The sequence below is a fragment of the Sinohyriopsis cumingii genome, chromosome 14 (genome assembly GCF_028554795.1).
Source record: "Sinohyriopsis cumingii isolate HCF-2022 chromosome 14, ASM2855479v2, whole genome shotgun sequence".
In the NCBI taxonomy this organism is placed as follows: domain Eukaryota; kingdom Metazoa; phylum Mollusca; class Bivalvia; order Unionida; family Unionidae; genus Sinohyriopsis; species Sinohyriopsis cumingii.
In genome coordinates, this window is record NC_142974.1 from 7,008,944 (window position 1) to 7,025,502 (window position 16,559).

The 16,559-nt window shown below is 35.7% G+C and overlaps 1 protein-coding gene across 1 annotated transcript in view; it reads left to right on the plus strand.

The window, feature by feature from the left end:
• The first annotated feature begins 12,436 nt into the window (after positions 1–12,436).
• Positions 12,437–16,559, plus strand: part of LOC149783152 (uncharacterized) — a 197,264-nt gene continuing 193,141 nt past the window's right edge. Inside the window, exon 1 of the mRNA XM_089931386.1 lies at positions 12,437–12,451. The gene's annotated coding sequence lies outside the window, so the exon portion shown is untranslated. The remainder of the gene's footprint in view (positions 12,452–16,559) is intronic.

The window sequence follows — 16,559 nt, forward strand, 5'->3', positions numbered from 1 at the left end:
ACGATGATTTTTTTTATAAGTAAATCGTTGGATGAAGTAAAATCTTGAGTTGACGAGCTTGGACAATTCATGTATCTTGGCATTATCTTTATTTTGGTACCTTAATGTGTCACGGAAAAGTTTACAACATTAGGTCTACCGTTTTTTTTTCTACTCAGAAAGGCAACAAACACATGACTTTTTAAAGAATAACGCTAGTGTCATTGCACTGTATAACCTACCTATGTTTAACTCTGAATTCTAAAACCAAAACATGCGTTCAGAAACAAATTTACCAATATTCGACCTATTTTCTCTGAGTTTAGACTGTATATAGAGGACACACGTACTAATAGCATGGAAAAATGGGAACCAGCCTGCCTAAAATAGAGTATTTATATGGGTTAGGCTGACCAGAATTGGTTAATAATGTAAGTTATGTTGTAGGAAAAAGAACCTTTTGAGAGGTTATCCTAGTTGTAAGTGAAAAAAATAGAGACATTGTTTTATTGATGGAATTTCAGTCCTTTAACATTCTTGAGTTTGGAACACTCATTACTAAAATTAGCACCTGACTCTTTGGTGCAGAATTGAAAGCACATGTTTCAGACAAATGCAGATCCAGAAAATGCCGCGGCTCATATCCTTTCCTCTACACAGAAGCTGACATCCAGGTTTCATTTATACTGATAAATATAGGTTTGATCATGAGTACTCAAAAACTGTAGGTTATTGAACTTTGACGATCATGGGGTTTGCATAGGTTTACTATGGGGACTGAATTAGTACCGTGACTCCTAGAACAAGGCGCGTTTTAGTGCTGATTTTTCCCCCGCCTTAGATTTGTGAAAGCTCTTCAACATTGTTAGTCGCGTGTGTTACGAAACACAGGACATCTCTTAAAATTGAGATATACAGCAAAATGTTAAGCAGTCAGTTGACAATAGATATAACAATACCTTTTTTATAAAATTGATGAATGAATGAAAACAATGAAAATTTCTCACATAGATTGTGAGGTTGTCTTAGTTATCTTTGTCCTATAATACCGCAAAAAATAACAAACTGAAAATGGTGTCCTAGGTTTTTTTCTCTACCATTCTTTCTTTCTCTCTCCAATGTAATATTAAGTCTGCCCATTTCTCAAAACACTCCAGACTAAAGTACTGCCCGTTCTATTGTCACCCAATGCAGTAACACGTGTGTGTGTGTGCGTGTGTGTGTGTGTGTGTGTGCGTGTGTGTGTGTGTGTGCGTGTGTGTGCTAGCTTTCGCTTAAATACATATCGTTTGTACATAAATTTAATTACAAATAGAAACCATTGGCGTACACCATTTAATTCAACCGTGCAGATCGCTAGAACAAACCTCTAATAATACATTTTGAAAAGTGTTGTGTGACACGGATCGCCATTGTCACTTGGTGTCTGCTTTCTTCTTCGAAAATAGATCGTTTCGTCTTGACTATAAAAATTTAATTTGACTAAGTTTTACGCACTACTTGAACTCATACATTTCATGTTGTAGGTGTAAGCCGTCGTTCTCAGTTTTCTGGAAGTTCGTTTTTGCGTTTCTCAAATGTGATACTATTTTTTATGGACCGAACGAAATTTATTTTGGCGTGAATCAGGACTCGTGGTTTTGTGGCATTAATGGAGAGCATTGATTAAAGCTCAGATATGTCGTCTTCGAAATCGCTGACACGGATTTGAGCTAACACTTCAGCTCTTGTGTGAGGCGACACGGCACGTCATTGCCTTTTACTTTCTCAACGAAATCATTTCATTTTATTGCAAAATTACATTTGACTAGGTTTCATACGCAGCAGGTCCCTGTATATAGGGAGAGTGTCTTAGAGTCAGAGTATTCATTCCACTCTCAAACGATCAAGAAGACGGAAGAGTCAGCACAGATCGACCTGCTGGTCAAATATTTGCTAAAAGTCATACGAAAGCATAATTCACAGGCGAAAGTGGCAACAAAACTCTTTTGGTCGCTGATTTGATGAGAGTCATACGAAAGTGTAGAAGTGCTGATGAAGTTTGCTATATCTGCAAAGGTAAATGGGTATTTGTCTCCAGAATACCTGCTTCGTCTAAGAAAGAGAGACAAAAGTCAAGATACCTATTATCGTTGTCGGGAGAAAGGACACTGGGATTCAGAGTGCCCTAAGAGAAAAGAGAAGAAACAGAAACAAGACGAAAAAGTGGAGAGGGATTCAGAAGAAGAAGAAATTGAAGATGAGAAAGAACTTGTGCCAGTGAAGACATTGAAATGGAAAAATTGACAATGTGAGCCGATGCGTTGGCCTGATGTGAAATTTCATACTACCTTCTAAAAGAGAATAGACCAGAAAGAAAACGTAAGTGTCTCTTGGTCTTGACATTCTATAATAAGGATGGCGTGTTTTGTTTTTACTCACATTTCATGAAATTGTGCTCTTTCACCTCTCTCTATCCCTCTGGATCATGTTTTAGTTAGAATTGAAATGGAAGGATGTTTTCCTTCACGAACGCTCTTTAGGCATACAAGTCGGTAAACAATAGTCAGTCTATTCATCCATCATTTTGTGTCTTGATGGTTCCTAAAATCACACAATGATGCCATAAAATAACGGGTTAAATGGGTTTTTTAGTGTTGGGGTGGGGGTGGTTTGTAGGTGTTTGGCAGAGTTGGTCATTGCAGGTGAGGGCCTAGGTGCTTTCAAAAATCTTTTTCTTCTTCACTCTGAGTTGATGGAATATAATGGGTTATTTTTACTTCTCTCTATGTTGATAGTATATATAAAGGGTTATTTCTTCACTCCGTGTGGATAGTGTATAATGGTTTTCTTCTTCCCTCTGTGTGGTTAGTATATTATGGCTTTTTCCTCTTCCCTCTTTGAGGATAGTGTATATTGGGTTATTTATTTCTTCTTCCCTCTGCGTGGATTGTAGATATGGGGTTTATTTTTTTACATCGCACCTCTGTGTGGATAGTTGATATGGGATTTGTATTCTTCCTCTTCCATGTGTAGATAGTATATTAGGGCTTTGTATTATCTCCCTTCTGTGTTGATAGTATATTTGGGGTTTGTTTTTTCCTCTTCACTCTGTGTGTATGTGTGTTTGTGTGTGTGTGTGTGTGTGTGTGTGTGTGTGTGCGTGCGTGCGTGTGTGTGTTGGCTACGTTGTGTGGATAGTATATTTGTTTGTTTTGTTTTTATTTTTCCTCCCTTGTGTAGATAGTATATTTGGTTGTTTTTTTCTTCTCCCGTGTGTTAGCGACGTTGAGTGGATAGTATATTTGGGGTTTGTATGCGTTCGCGTACGTTTTGTATGGATAGTATATTTGGGTTTCTTTTCCCTCCCTTCCGTGCGGATAGTATATTTTGGGATTTTTTTTCCGCTTTCCTCTGTGTTGATAGTATATTTGGGGGTTTGTTTTTTCCCTCTTCCCTCTGTGTGTTTGTGTCTGTGTGTGTGTGTGTGTATGCGTGTGTGTGTGTTTCTGTATGTGTGTTCGCGTACGTTGTGTGGATAGTATATTTGGTTGTGTTTTTTTTTCTTCCTCCCGTGTGTGGATAGTATATTTGGTTGTTTGTTTTTTATTCTTCTTCCTCCCGTGTGTGGATAGTATATTTGGGGTTTGTATGCGTTCGCGTACGTTTGTATGGATTGTATATTTGGGTTTGTTTTCCCTCCCTTCCGTGTGGATAGTATATTTTGGGTTTTTTTCTTCCGTTTCCCTCTGTGTGAATAGTATATCTTAATTTTGGTTTTATTCTTCCCTCTGTGTGTGTGTGTGTGTGTGTGTGTGTGTGTCTGTATGTGTGTTCGCGTACTTTGTGTGGATAGTATATTTTGTTGTTTTTCTTTTTTTTCTTCTTCCTCCCGTGTGTGGATAGTATATTTGGGGTTTGTACGCGTTAGCGACGTTGTGTGGATAGTATACTTGGGGTTTGTATGCGTTGGCGTACGTTTGTATGGATAGCATATTTGGGTTTGTTTTCCCTCCCTTCCGTGTGGATAGTATACTTTGGGGTTTCTTTTCTTCCGCTTTCCTCTGTGTGAATAGTATATTTTAATTTTGGTTTTATTCTTCCCTGTGTGTGTGTGTGTGTGTGTGTGTGTGTGTGTGTGTGTGTGTGTTAAAGTAAGATCGTGTGGATAGTATATTTGTTTTTTTTTCTTTTTCTTCTCGTGTGTGGATAGTATATTTGTTTGGTTTTTTTTTTCCTCTTCCCTGTGTGAATAGTATATTTTGGGTTTGTTTTTTCTTCTTCCCTCTGTGGTGTGTGTGTGTGTGTGTGTGTGTGTGTGTGTGTATGTATTGGTCTCTGTTTGTCCCTGTAAAACTCCCTTTATCCCTATCAAATACATTCTACCTACCTACCTACAGTAGCGCGTATTCAGGTCAGCCACTTGCAACACTGTTGCCATTTATCCCCTAGTTTCCAGTACAGCGACGTCACTGACGCTGGAAATTTTGAGACTATAAATATGGACTTGTGTTTTTCCACAGGTTGTAGCTATACATATGTACTAGAGTTCATAAACAGGAACGTCACTCAAGTTGAGGCTATTAAAAGATAGTAGGGTTTTCCAAAGGAATAACCCACAAGTTGTCGCTATAAATAGATAGTGAGATTTCATAGGAATTTCAGCTGATTATAGCTATAAATATATACATGGGTGTTTATCCACGATCGTCACACAAGTTGATGTTGTAAGTAGTTACTAATTTTATCCATTTTAGTCTAAACCATTGTAACTTAATTTTCGGGGATATGTTTTAAATTATGGGACAATTTCGTCATTTTAGCGTTACTTTTAGTCACATCCATTTTCCCTTGACGTTATATAGTCCCACCATGTTAAAATTCCCTATGTTAAATTCCCATTGTCCCTCAACAGGCCCATTCCCCTTGTTAAATTTCCCTTGTCGCTAAACAGGCCCACGATTTATTCCCATGTTCAATTTCCATAGACCCATAAGGTCGGGACCGTATTAAAATAGGGTCCCGACCCTGTTCCATTCCCCCTTGTCCCTATAATGCCTATGATGTTTGTCATGTTTGTCCAATTATAGGGACAATGGGAAAAACTAATGTTCTTTTCCCATGTTAAATTTCCCTTGTCCCTATAATGCCTATGCCTTATAGGAAAAATTCTCAGGGACTATGGAAAACTAATGTTACTTGCCTAATGTTAATTTACATAGTCCCTATATTCACTATGCACTTTTTCCATAGTACTTGCCCAAGTCCCTGAACCATCCCCATATACTACTGATATACATTAAATCAAATTGAGAATAGAGAAAGATTCAGAGATTCAAATGTTTATATGATTCTGGAAAGGATCAGTAACGGTTGCATGCATTTTTTATTGATAAATGTGCGATATATGTCTTTTCTGTTAAATGTTGGAGTGTCTTTCTGAATATTTATAATCTCAACGATAGCCCGTTGTATTTGCTATTTGTAATTATTATCATACAGTTATTGTACAATTAATCATTTGATTACATAATAGTATTCAGTGCTATATATCTTGCACTTTGAATAGAATGCGGTCAAATGTTGTAGAGAAAACTAATTCTGACACTTTTATCATTAAAGAGATGATATGACGTTTGTTCAAAGTTTGCACCAATATATCTTTTTTTCGTCATAATTATCTGAATTATCTGCCTCAAATTTATCAGTAGTATTTAGTAATAAAGTGACAGTTTTAGACTCATTCAACCAAATTCTCGCGTACATCCCCGAGAACTTCGCCATACGAAGGTCTGGTAAAATGCGTCACTCATCTCTGTTACCGATAATGACGCTTCAATAAAAAGTTTGCAAAACTAAAACCACGAAGACAATGATCCTTACTTCAACATTTGTCTGAAGTCATTCAAACCGAAACAATATTGAACATTTAAAAGTATACAATGTAGCGCTCCATGAGGTGTGTCTCAATCACCCGATGAAAATGTCCATGAGCATGAATCGATCTTATCATCACAATAAATCGCATCATCACAGTGGCTAAAACAATCGCTTTTCCAGTGTTCGAGAAGAAGAAAAGTTTTTTGTACCGTTAAGAGATAAATTAGATTTTTAACGGACTATCGTGTGGCTAAGCGCTCATGGAGACAAGCGATTGTTAGGTTGAACGAGACTACGACAGACTATTTCAAATAATGAGTTTTACATTCAAAAAATTGTCCCAGAATGAATCTAAGAACGGCAGTTATTTTGGCCATAAACACAACTCGCAACCAAGATCAATAGAGGATCTGATGAAATGTACTTTGTACACAGTTGGATGCTGTTCTGTGTCTTCCTTATACTTTACATTTAAGAACGGGACTAATTTCGTATAAAGCTGGAAGCTTGGCGTAGGCTCGTATTGGAAGATGTTTTCAAAGTGATTACAAATCACTTAAAATGTGCGCTACATTTTTGTCACCCTCTAAACAAAGGTACACGATTGTATTAATCATGGAAATATTTTGAAACTGTAACTATATTCAAGTCAAACAAGATAAGCTATTGGTGTAAATTACGGTTTTACGGTGGTAAGATTATTAATATATGTATTTTTCAACATACGATTAATACCCAGTTTAAATTACGGTTTTACGGTGGTAAGGTTATTAATATGTCTTTTTCAACATACGATTAATACCCAGTGTAAATTACGGTTTTACTGTGGTAAAGGTTATTAATATATGTCTTTTTCAACATACGATTAATAACCAGTGTATATGACGGGTTTACGGTGGTAAGGTTATTAATATGTCTTTTCAACATATGATTAATACCCAGTTTAAATTACGGTTTTACGGTGGTAAAGGTTATTAATATGTCTTTTTAAACATACGATTAATACCCAGTATAAATTACGGTTTTACGGTGGTAAAGGTTATTAATATGTCTTTTTCAAGATACGATTAATACCCATTGTAAATTACGGTTTTACGGTGGTAAGGTTATTAACATGTCTTTTTCAACATGCGATTAATACCCAGTGTATATTTCAGCAGAGCCCGCTGTAAGGTGTTTTGCCTTAAAGGCTTGTTGAATTGGTCGGAAACCATCCTTAAAGTGGACAACTTCCTGACAAAACTGGTCATATTGGGGAAATCACAAAGAGCCATTGTATAAAGAGGAACTAAGATAGATGTAAATATTTTCTGAGTATAATTTGCTTATGAAACACTTTAAAACAATTAGTAATAAGTATGCCTACTCAAAAGAAACAGCAACTAAAAGCAATTCAAAAATACAAGGCTGTCTTTTAAAGTAAATGACGTTTTATCTTAAGTAACGGATTTCTATATCATGACAATACATGGACAATGGTACGTTATTAATAATAGTATAGGAAGCGGAAGCTGTAAGACTACCGAAATGGCATAATGTTGGATCTATACTATTAAGGTTACCTGAAACTTTTGATACCTGGTTGCGATGAATATATTACTTCAGAATTATTACTTAATTTCATTGTGTCAACTTTCACAGAGGGTATAATCATTTCCTAATTTCATTTTTGTTGTCTTATACAGTGGGTACAATCATTGTCTAATTTCATTATGTCGACTTACATAGAGTGCAAGTTCGTTGACTAAATTCATTATATGACTTACACAGGATGAAGAATAATTGCTTAATTTCATTTTTTGGACTTACAAAGTGTGTAGAATCATTATCTAATTTCATTTTGTTGCCTTGCACAAGGTGTTTTAATTGCATTTTGTAGACTTACGCGTGGTGTAGAATCAATGCGATGAAATCGGAACGATTTTTGATCAGAATCAAAACGTGCAATAAATTCGTTGCTTTACTTGTATGGAGAGTGTTCATTCGACACTTGCAAATGGTTTAATAGCTATTGCTTATGCTATCGTAAACATGATCCTCTTTTTTGAATGTCTGGTATACATAATAATTATTATTACATATGACAATTAGTATTTCTAAATTACCATTCACAAAGTCAATATAACATTATTTAGCCCGTTTACAATTACATTAGATGACGCAGAAAACAAGATTTTATTGGTTTATAAGAGGAGAAAGGAACTATTTATGTAATCATGCGCTCTACTTGGACAATATTCTGCTCTTACTTTCAATCTTGACCGTCTGGAAAACGTGAGAAACTCAATACAAGCGGAAATTGATTACTTGAAATTCATGATTAATATTAGAACTATTTGTAATTACTTCATGTTTTACAAGATAAACCTCACCACGAAGACTGAAAGTTGATTACAGTTTGGGCATGAAATCCGTAATTGCGCTACTTATGTTCTTGGAGTGTGCAGTCGATTTGTAAGTTTCGTGATTCATGAATCCTGTACAATGTAAAATTCAATTCTTATGCAATTCACAATGTAACCATTTATTATCAGATGCCACGCAGCACATCAAATATGAATGTATAGGAGTCAAATCGCTATTTGTGAAAAATAAATTTTTAAACAATAATTTGTTAAAGCTTTAGGGTATGCCTAATGTCTTTTAGGAAGCGACATCATCACAAAACTTTCACCGTAACGAACGTACCACCAATACTAACTGTTTAATGGGTGTTTTAATAACCTGACCGGGCGATCACAGCATAGTTTGGTTTGGTGACCATCCTGTACAAGGTAAGCAGCTACTAGAGTTTCCATCAAATATATACTATTATTGCACTGAACAAGGCATAGTAAAACAAAATGCTTGCAAATTACATACACATAAAGCATTAGTTGGTGTAACGCATGGAGAAAAACTAACTAGAGGCCTTCAGACAAAAAGCTAGCTGGCACACGAATGGTCTTACAGAGGAAAATCGAAATTGGATTTTTCTTTTTTTTTTTTGCAGCTTGCACACTTTAGACCTCATAAATTTGCGGGAATTTTCTCCTTCATTTAATTAAATTATATTTATTACCAATGAGACGGTAATCTTACAAAAACTGGTGCGGGATGAAGAAGTACTTCCCGCCTCATTGAAATAAATCATCTCAGACAGCTTCTGCTGCATTTCAGCTCTACAGTGGCAACTGACAGTTCATTCTTTAATTTTTGTTTTCTGGGATAACATTTGCCTCCTTGCAGCCTTTACTACGCTGGTGAGTAAAGTAAAGTTAGCTTAAGTGTTTTGTATGAATTCTAAATCAATTTCGTAAACAAGTGATTCCCATGAAACGAAGACTTAAAGTTGTTTTGGTTGGCAATAAAGGCATACGAATATCTTTCTCCACAATTTCAGACGAGTCTCCATAAATATAGACTTCCCAAATCGTTTGCCACATTTCGTCAATGCCTGTCTCTTTGCCAGTCGATTTTATATCAGTCAATCAGCACTATTATGTATTTCAGCAACTCGGAAGAATACATCATTTTTTAAAACGAAATGGTTGTGCTTATGCTTTCAAACGTTACGCTACTATCATTCTGCTGAACAAAATAATAAATAAATAAATAAATAAATAAATAAATAAATATTTGGCTATTGCAAGTGCATTTTGTGTTGTCTAAGCCGTCTCACGAGAGAGGAAAAATTCTCACATTTGATTAATAACGTTGTAGGAGAGATGAAATGTTACCTTAAAGAGTGGGTACTATACGACCTCATCGTCGACCAAAATTCTAAACATTAAAAAAATTAACTGATCTGATAATACCAGTGCAAAAGTATATCACCATTTCAAAAGACTCTCAACTGAAACTGTTATTTAAACATTATTTCATATGGCATCATATACACTTGCTCATGACGTCACATCTGGCAATACATAACCATTACGTGCTAAAATCGGAGCTATTTAAAGAAAATAAAACTTAAGGTGTTCCGCATGCATCAACCAAATTCATATTTTAACAGATTATAAAGGTATTTTTGAATAACCATTTTCTTGAATATCGTTTTGGTAGTTGTATGTGAACCATGTGAAAAACGGGAACATTTACGTTCGTCAGCGTCCGTTGATACCCTGCATCTCTGTAACGGTCAGGTGCTAACTACATCTAAACTATCGCTGTTACTACAATGAACGCAATCAATGATTATGACAAATGCAAATTTCTTACGTATTCTCGAAAAGGAAAATGAAGACAAACGTTGTTCCTCGGTGGACCTTTTGTCCCACACAATAAATTAATTCAAGTTCAAAGTATCTCAAAAATGCCCTTTTCTGAAGTTTAAAAAAATATATAATATATCATTGGCATTCAGATATTGCCTCAGATTTGTATTATTTTTGTATTTTTCTGATCGTGTTTTTGGACAATCTGAAAATATTGTGATGAGGGGAGTTAAATATAGAAGAGGCTTATGAAAGAAATCGACTAATAAAAACAACAGCAACAACAATAGCAACAACAACAATAATAACATTCAGTAGTTTATGGTATTATTTAGCTGATGGGGTCTAAAGGTTAGTTATATGTTTACAAATATTACCATGTCAACCTGAAATTCATTGACATATGACCTTGCTTATTTGAGGCACAACGGTTGGGAATACAATTTTCATAAAGAGAAAAAGATGTGGCGTATATCCTGATATTTATAACAGACCATTCTTAAATTCCATATTTTTAAATATAAAATTTAAAAACTCGGCGAAATAAATGGAATAATGTGACATTATATGTATATTCTCCAAGAAAGAAATCCATGACCATTTCCTGATTGTATTATCCACTGAATATACAAGAGCTTAAATGACAAATTCCATGCATTAAAACGGAGATAATGCCAAACTTGAATTGATAACGATGTCACTGCTAAATCACGAGTAGAGGGATAATGGCATAGTGGAACACATGCATGTTTACTAAGCGGTCTTACTGTATTTTGGGTTTTCTTTCCGTGCATTCCCGAGACCAATTTGATATATAATATGAAGGCAGTGTCTGATTACTCCTCGACTTGTCAATCAGTATATCAGTACAGACATCATCGGCTGTGAAATAATAAAACAGTGCCATTTGAACAAGTGCCTCACATACTGTTTAGTTTGCTACGATTGTTCTCTCTCTCTCTCTCTCTCTCTCTCTCTCTCTCATATGAAATTTATAGAAATATATTAAATGTTTGGATCAATCACCATCATAAAGAACTTATTTTTCTTCGAATTATTAATGACATAAACAACGCGCGTCCCAAGAACGATGCGTACACAAAACAACTTTCGTCACTGACGTTTTGAACATTGTTAATACTTGTCCGTACACAATATCAAAAATTCCGCTATTATTAATGTGCAAAGCGTACGGACTACATTGTATTAATATTCGGCTATTATTAATTTAAATAATGTCAACGTACTACACGTGTTTCTAAAAAAAATGATACGAACAACAGAAATTACTTTTCCTGGGAGATTTTTGAAAGATTTTGACAGCAAGTTAGCATTAAACATGTGCGAACGTTTACAAATGAAAGCAAAAATAGGCGTCAGAGGTAATAAACTGAACATACTGGAAATTTTCACATTTATGTATTGTTTCAAAGTCAAAATCAAGTTTTGTTAGTCTTGTTATTGGTTTGTATGTACATTTCGTGCAAACACTCAAATTAGCACATGTATTTTATGCAATATGCATGACAGGTACTTTTTAGCCATTATACCTTTACTCCAGGAATATAGGTACTATAACAGAGATAAAACCATAGGTTATTTAATTGTTAGTTTCCTTTATTAAAAGCGGTCCTGGTTAAAATTGAAAATTATTTAAGGGAGAGAGAGGGATCGTTTTTATGAACAGAAGTTTGAAATGGATTTTATAATGTTCCCCAATCGACACTTATGGTACATACGTCTTTAGGAAGTTCACTCAGTAGGAACATGTTCACGCATAAGTTTAGCCTTTTGGAGTTCTTTTTTTATAGCGGTCCCATGATACATTAGTGATGACCAGAACTTCGTGTGCCAATTGCTGAAAGGGAATTTTTCTTACTGCAAACTAATAGTAGGGGTATGTTCAACTAAAAAGAAAACTAAACAAGATCATCTTCTTTTTTCAAGGATAATTTGTCATTAAAATATTTTTGTTTGTATTATTGATAGTGTCAATCCATAGACCGCTGTTGCCATTGGCGGCAATCGAAGACGGTGAAATGTTTAAAGAAAATAGGTGTTGAAATCTCTACTGCGTGTGTATTTAAAATCCTCTTGTGTACTAAATGATGCATCTATAGGCTAGCGAGCCTGTTCTGCACCGCAACGTGAAAAAATGCTTTGCTGATAATGAGCTGTGTGAACAAATCTTTAAACTTTGAGAAAATAACAAGGGTGTAAACCAGATTGCAACCATGCATAAGACATAGATCTGGCGATAGTTGAGGTATAGTCAAGTAATATCAGGGATCAACACAAGATTACGTCAAAGATGATAAAACATATAGCTATCACATGACTCGTGAAATGGGAATCTATTTCAGAAAAAGAAGCTGAGCTACAGCATTGATTATAACGCTGATTCCATTTTAACGGTAAGATCTCTTTGTCTTTTCTCTTTACCTGTATTTATTTAATCTATGCTGCTCTTTTAAAATTTTGAGACAATTCATTGACTGTAGAAACTAAGAAAATTAAAGCTTAAAGGTAAGTGAGATTTATTTTCAGATAGCTCTAGAATTTATTTCACCTTCTTACCTGAGATGCTGAATTTCTGTTGCAGCTTAGGTGTCAAAGAAAACAAAAGAAGTCTTATAAATATTTGATGTAGATATTAGGGGCAGATGTGGAGCAATACAAGAAGTCATTTTACGCCTTTGGATCGATGTGTCCTTCATCTGTCAGTGGTAATGGAAGTTTGACTCAAATTTCGATCTTGAAATGGCGCAACTTCGTTGTATTTTCATATATATCAAATATGTAAGGGCTGGGGAAGTCTGATTCAGCATGAAGCAGAAACCAGGTATGCAGATCAGATCGTAGCGATTTCTTATTTGTTATGAGCTTTTGTGTGAGTACTATGAGTCTAACTTACAAAACCATTAGCGTAAATGCAATTATTTTTCGATACTGTACCTATAAAGTTCTTGATCCTTTGAATCACATTTCGTACAATTCCCGTTTCGAATCCGTTTCAAATGACCCTTTAATCATCTCTTCGTAACCTTGGCTATTAATACCTTACCCTACCGTTGCGTTTTATAATAAGAGTCCCATCGTCTTGCCATATGTAGCTGTTGACAATCATGTTTTGGTCCAAACTTAACTCTAATAAAGCTAATTGATTCCTCCTAAATTCTATTCTTAACATTAAAAACAACCTTTTACATCGCTTCAAAGTTACCAGGACAACTTACAGTCTCGTACCGTTCTCAGCTGTCTTCCTATTCGTGTCTATGATCCTCGTACCGTTTTCATACCATACTGTGGATTTTGCATACCGTCCCGTCTTCGTTCAATTGTAATACCATGCCGTGCATTTCTCATACCAACCCATCTTCAAACCGTTTTGATACCATACTGTGCATTTTGCACACCGTCCATCTTCGAACCGTTTGTAATGTTGCAAATGACGTTACAGGTGATGAAAGCTATTGCATTCAAACTAAAAGCTTCCTTGCATATTGACGGAGAAAGTCACAGCATGTACAGGTGAATGGAAATGGAACAGGTATTATTTGCTCTTTTAATTTTGCAAGATTACTTTGTCGAAAGAAATATGTTGGAAGGATTTGATTTATTTACGCCAGAGTAAGTGCCATTAAAGCTCCGTTAATATCTCTGAGCTTAGCTTGACTGTTGATCCGTATCTTTGACCTTCACCCAAACGAGAAAAATAGGAACAATATTTTTTTTTTTTTCGATCTTTCTTCTCCATTGTTTTGTGTTTAAAATTATATATGTTGCCAACTTTCCCGACTAAATCCCATGGAAGAAAATAATGATACTGCAGTGGACCATAAAGGGAGAATAAATTCCTATTTGATTCAATAGAAAACTATCAGTGACATCAGTGTAAAGGCCTAATGAAGAAGCATATTAATTACTTTAGATTAATTGAGATAAGATGCAGAATATTTGCAAGTGGCATTCTGATTTAGAATACACTTACAATTACAAGGATACAAACAAATGAGCTTTTAGGAAAGTCAGTAACGATGGAAGATTGCTTCTTTCATTTTGTGTGGGTTGGTCAGGTTTAGCCAGGAGAGAGAGAGAGAGAGAGAGAGAGGGAGAGAGAATTTATAACCGGTCATAAAATTGTTTTCGAATTGAATGAACATGAACAGCAAATATGATAACATAATAATAATGGGTGTACAGCATGCTAGGCAAAAATTGGTTCTCGAGGAGGATAAAATAGTAGACGCGAAAGAGTGAACAATACACCCTTCTTCCTGCATTCAGAAGTCCACCCATAGATCACATTCATGTAGGATTGCGTTGTCCACTCAATTCCTTCTTTGGAAATAATAGCTTAACGACCTCTTATGTTAATAAAAAGAAATATATGAATGGTCTCTCCAACAAATTGTTATTGAGGACAGCGAATCATTTTGACCAGCAGGAGAGAAGCAGTGCCGATAAAGCTGTAAACCAAGAAGAAAATTATAAAGCCGCCATATAGAATTTGCAGTTGACGTTTTACAATTTGTTGTAACACGAATTATTTTAAACTGTTATCTCCTTGTGTTGACAATATTTATTTCATCATCCGTGGTTATTTCATTCATATTGACAGCCATTCAAAATCTGTTCTCATCTATTATTAATTTGTTAGGGATACATGTACGTAAAACAGTTATGATCAGTTTTGACTAGCTGAAACGTATTTAAAGTTTTATAACGTAGTTTTATAACAAAATATAAATGGAAAGACAATCGAAGAGCACGAGCTCCAACCGCATGGTATTCGTAGTCGCAGTCCTACACCATGTTTACCGAGTTATATCAATGGCTGGAAATGGCATGAATAGCTTTTATAACACTGAAAAGAAACAGCAAATCTATACAACTGAACATTCTTAATTCTGATTCTGAAAACCTCGGTGGTTGTGATGTTGGACCAGTGATGAGGAGGGTTTGGATCGAGTTCCAATGTCAGGTCGACCCTGGTCACCTACTGAGGCGCGTCCATCGGCTTGGTATTTTTTCTACGTGCCCCAGCAAGATGTAACCTTCAGGAAGCTGTTGTATATAATGCCTCCAATGGAATTCGTAATCGGAAGAGATGTTTTGGATGGATGTCTTGCATCATTTCACATTACTTTCATATTTGCTATTATGTTGCTAGTATATTGACGAGTAACTCCAATAAGAAATTTTATACTTGCTTACGAAGTAACATAGTTTTTGTTTTGAAATTTTATGAAAGCCAAGTTTAGTTCAAAGCGTGGAAAATGCACACGATTGTCCATGTTATCTCTTTCTGTTCAATATACCGAATACACATATATACCGATTGATATTTCACGACAGAAATGGAAATTCAATGACATTGTAATCTACAAAGTGGAGTGCTACTCTCGTATAAGAAGATATAGCACTGACGATGACAGTATTCACATTTCCCCTCCCCCACCCCATATTATTGACTTCATGAAGAAAATGTGTCCTTAGAACACACAAATCTTCGTTCTACCATGTTGAACACTACCTTTTGACATTATATCAAAAGCGATCATAACTCAGTGAATGTGAGTTAGCACTGCGATCAAGGCATCGGATCTTTATTAAAAGGTGTTTGGACCCTGACGTTGTGTGTCTTGTCAAGTATATTAATCTTAGCAGCTTGCTTTTCATCTTGTAAACTGCACGACATGGATATACGGTAAACTACAGGACAGGCATATGTGGAAAACTGCAGTACTTTCATAACATTTCCATGTGGTAAACTACAGTACTCGCTTATGTAGTTAATTGCAAGATACGCATATACGGTAAACTGCAGTATGCGCGTATCTAGTAAACAAAGTTCTACGAACCGAATCCATATTCTATCCATACCTTAAAGAGAAAGAAAGAGATCTAAGAGATTTGGCGCCAGAAAGAAGAAAACGAAGTAAAAGGTATGAAGAAAGAATGGAATGGAGGAGGGTACGATTATAATTATCTCTCTCATATACCAAGGAATTTATTTCAGAATTTCGCATTGAATTCAATTACGAAATATTCGAACTATTCGTTTGCGACGTGTATTCGATTGTGTGCGTGTTCTGTGAAATGCTTCTTTTAATGACTGATAAACATTCTCCGTTGGTTGCCATGATGGCGTGGATCCATCGGTTCACTTAACCATGTAATGTTTCATTCCAGAAATCCTTTTGGATTTCAAAAGTTTATCAACGCAGTACCATTATGTACTATTGTCAGTTGGTGCATGTCTTTTGCTGGTTTGATTATGTGGAGCCTGAGTAGACTGAGGGACTGTATTGGCTGAATCCGATGTCAGAGGTTGATAATCCCTAGGATTTGTATAATGCTTACGCCTGTTGGCGTGTACAAGTGGTTTCATTTCTTTATTGTCGGAAGAACGGCGTAATCTGTAGGTGTTATTCGGGTCTAACTGAGTAATATAATAAGGACCCTCCTGGGGGGTGGGGGGGGGGGGTAAAGCATATTTGATAACCCTACGGGTATATG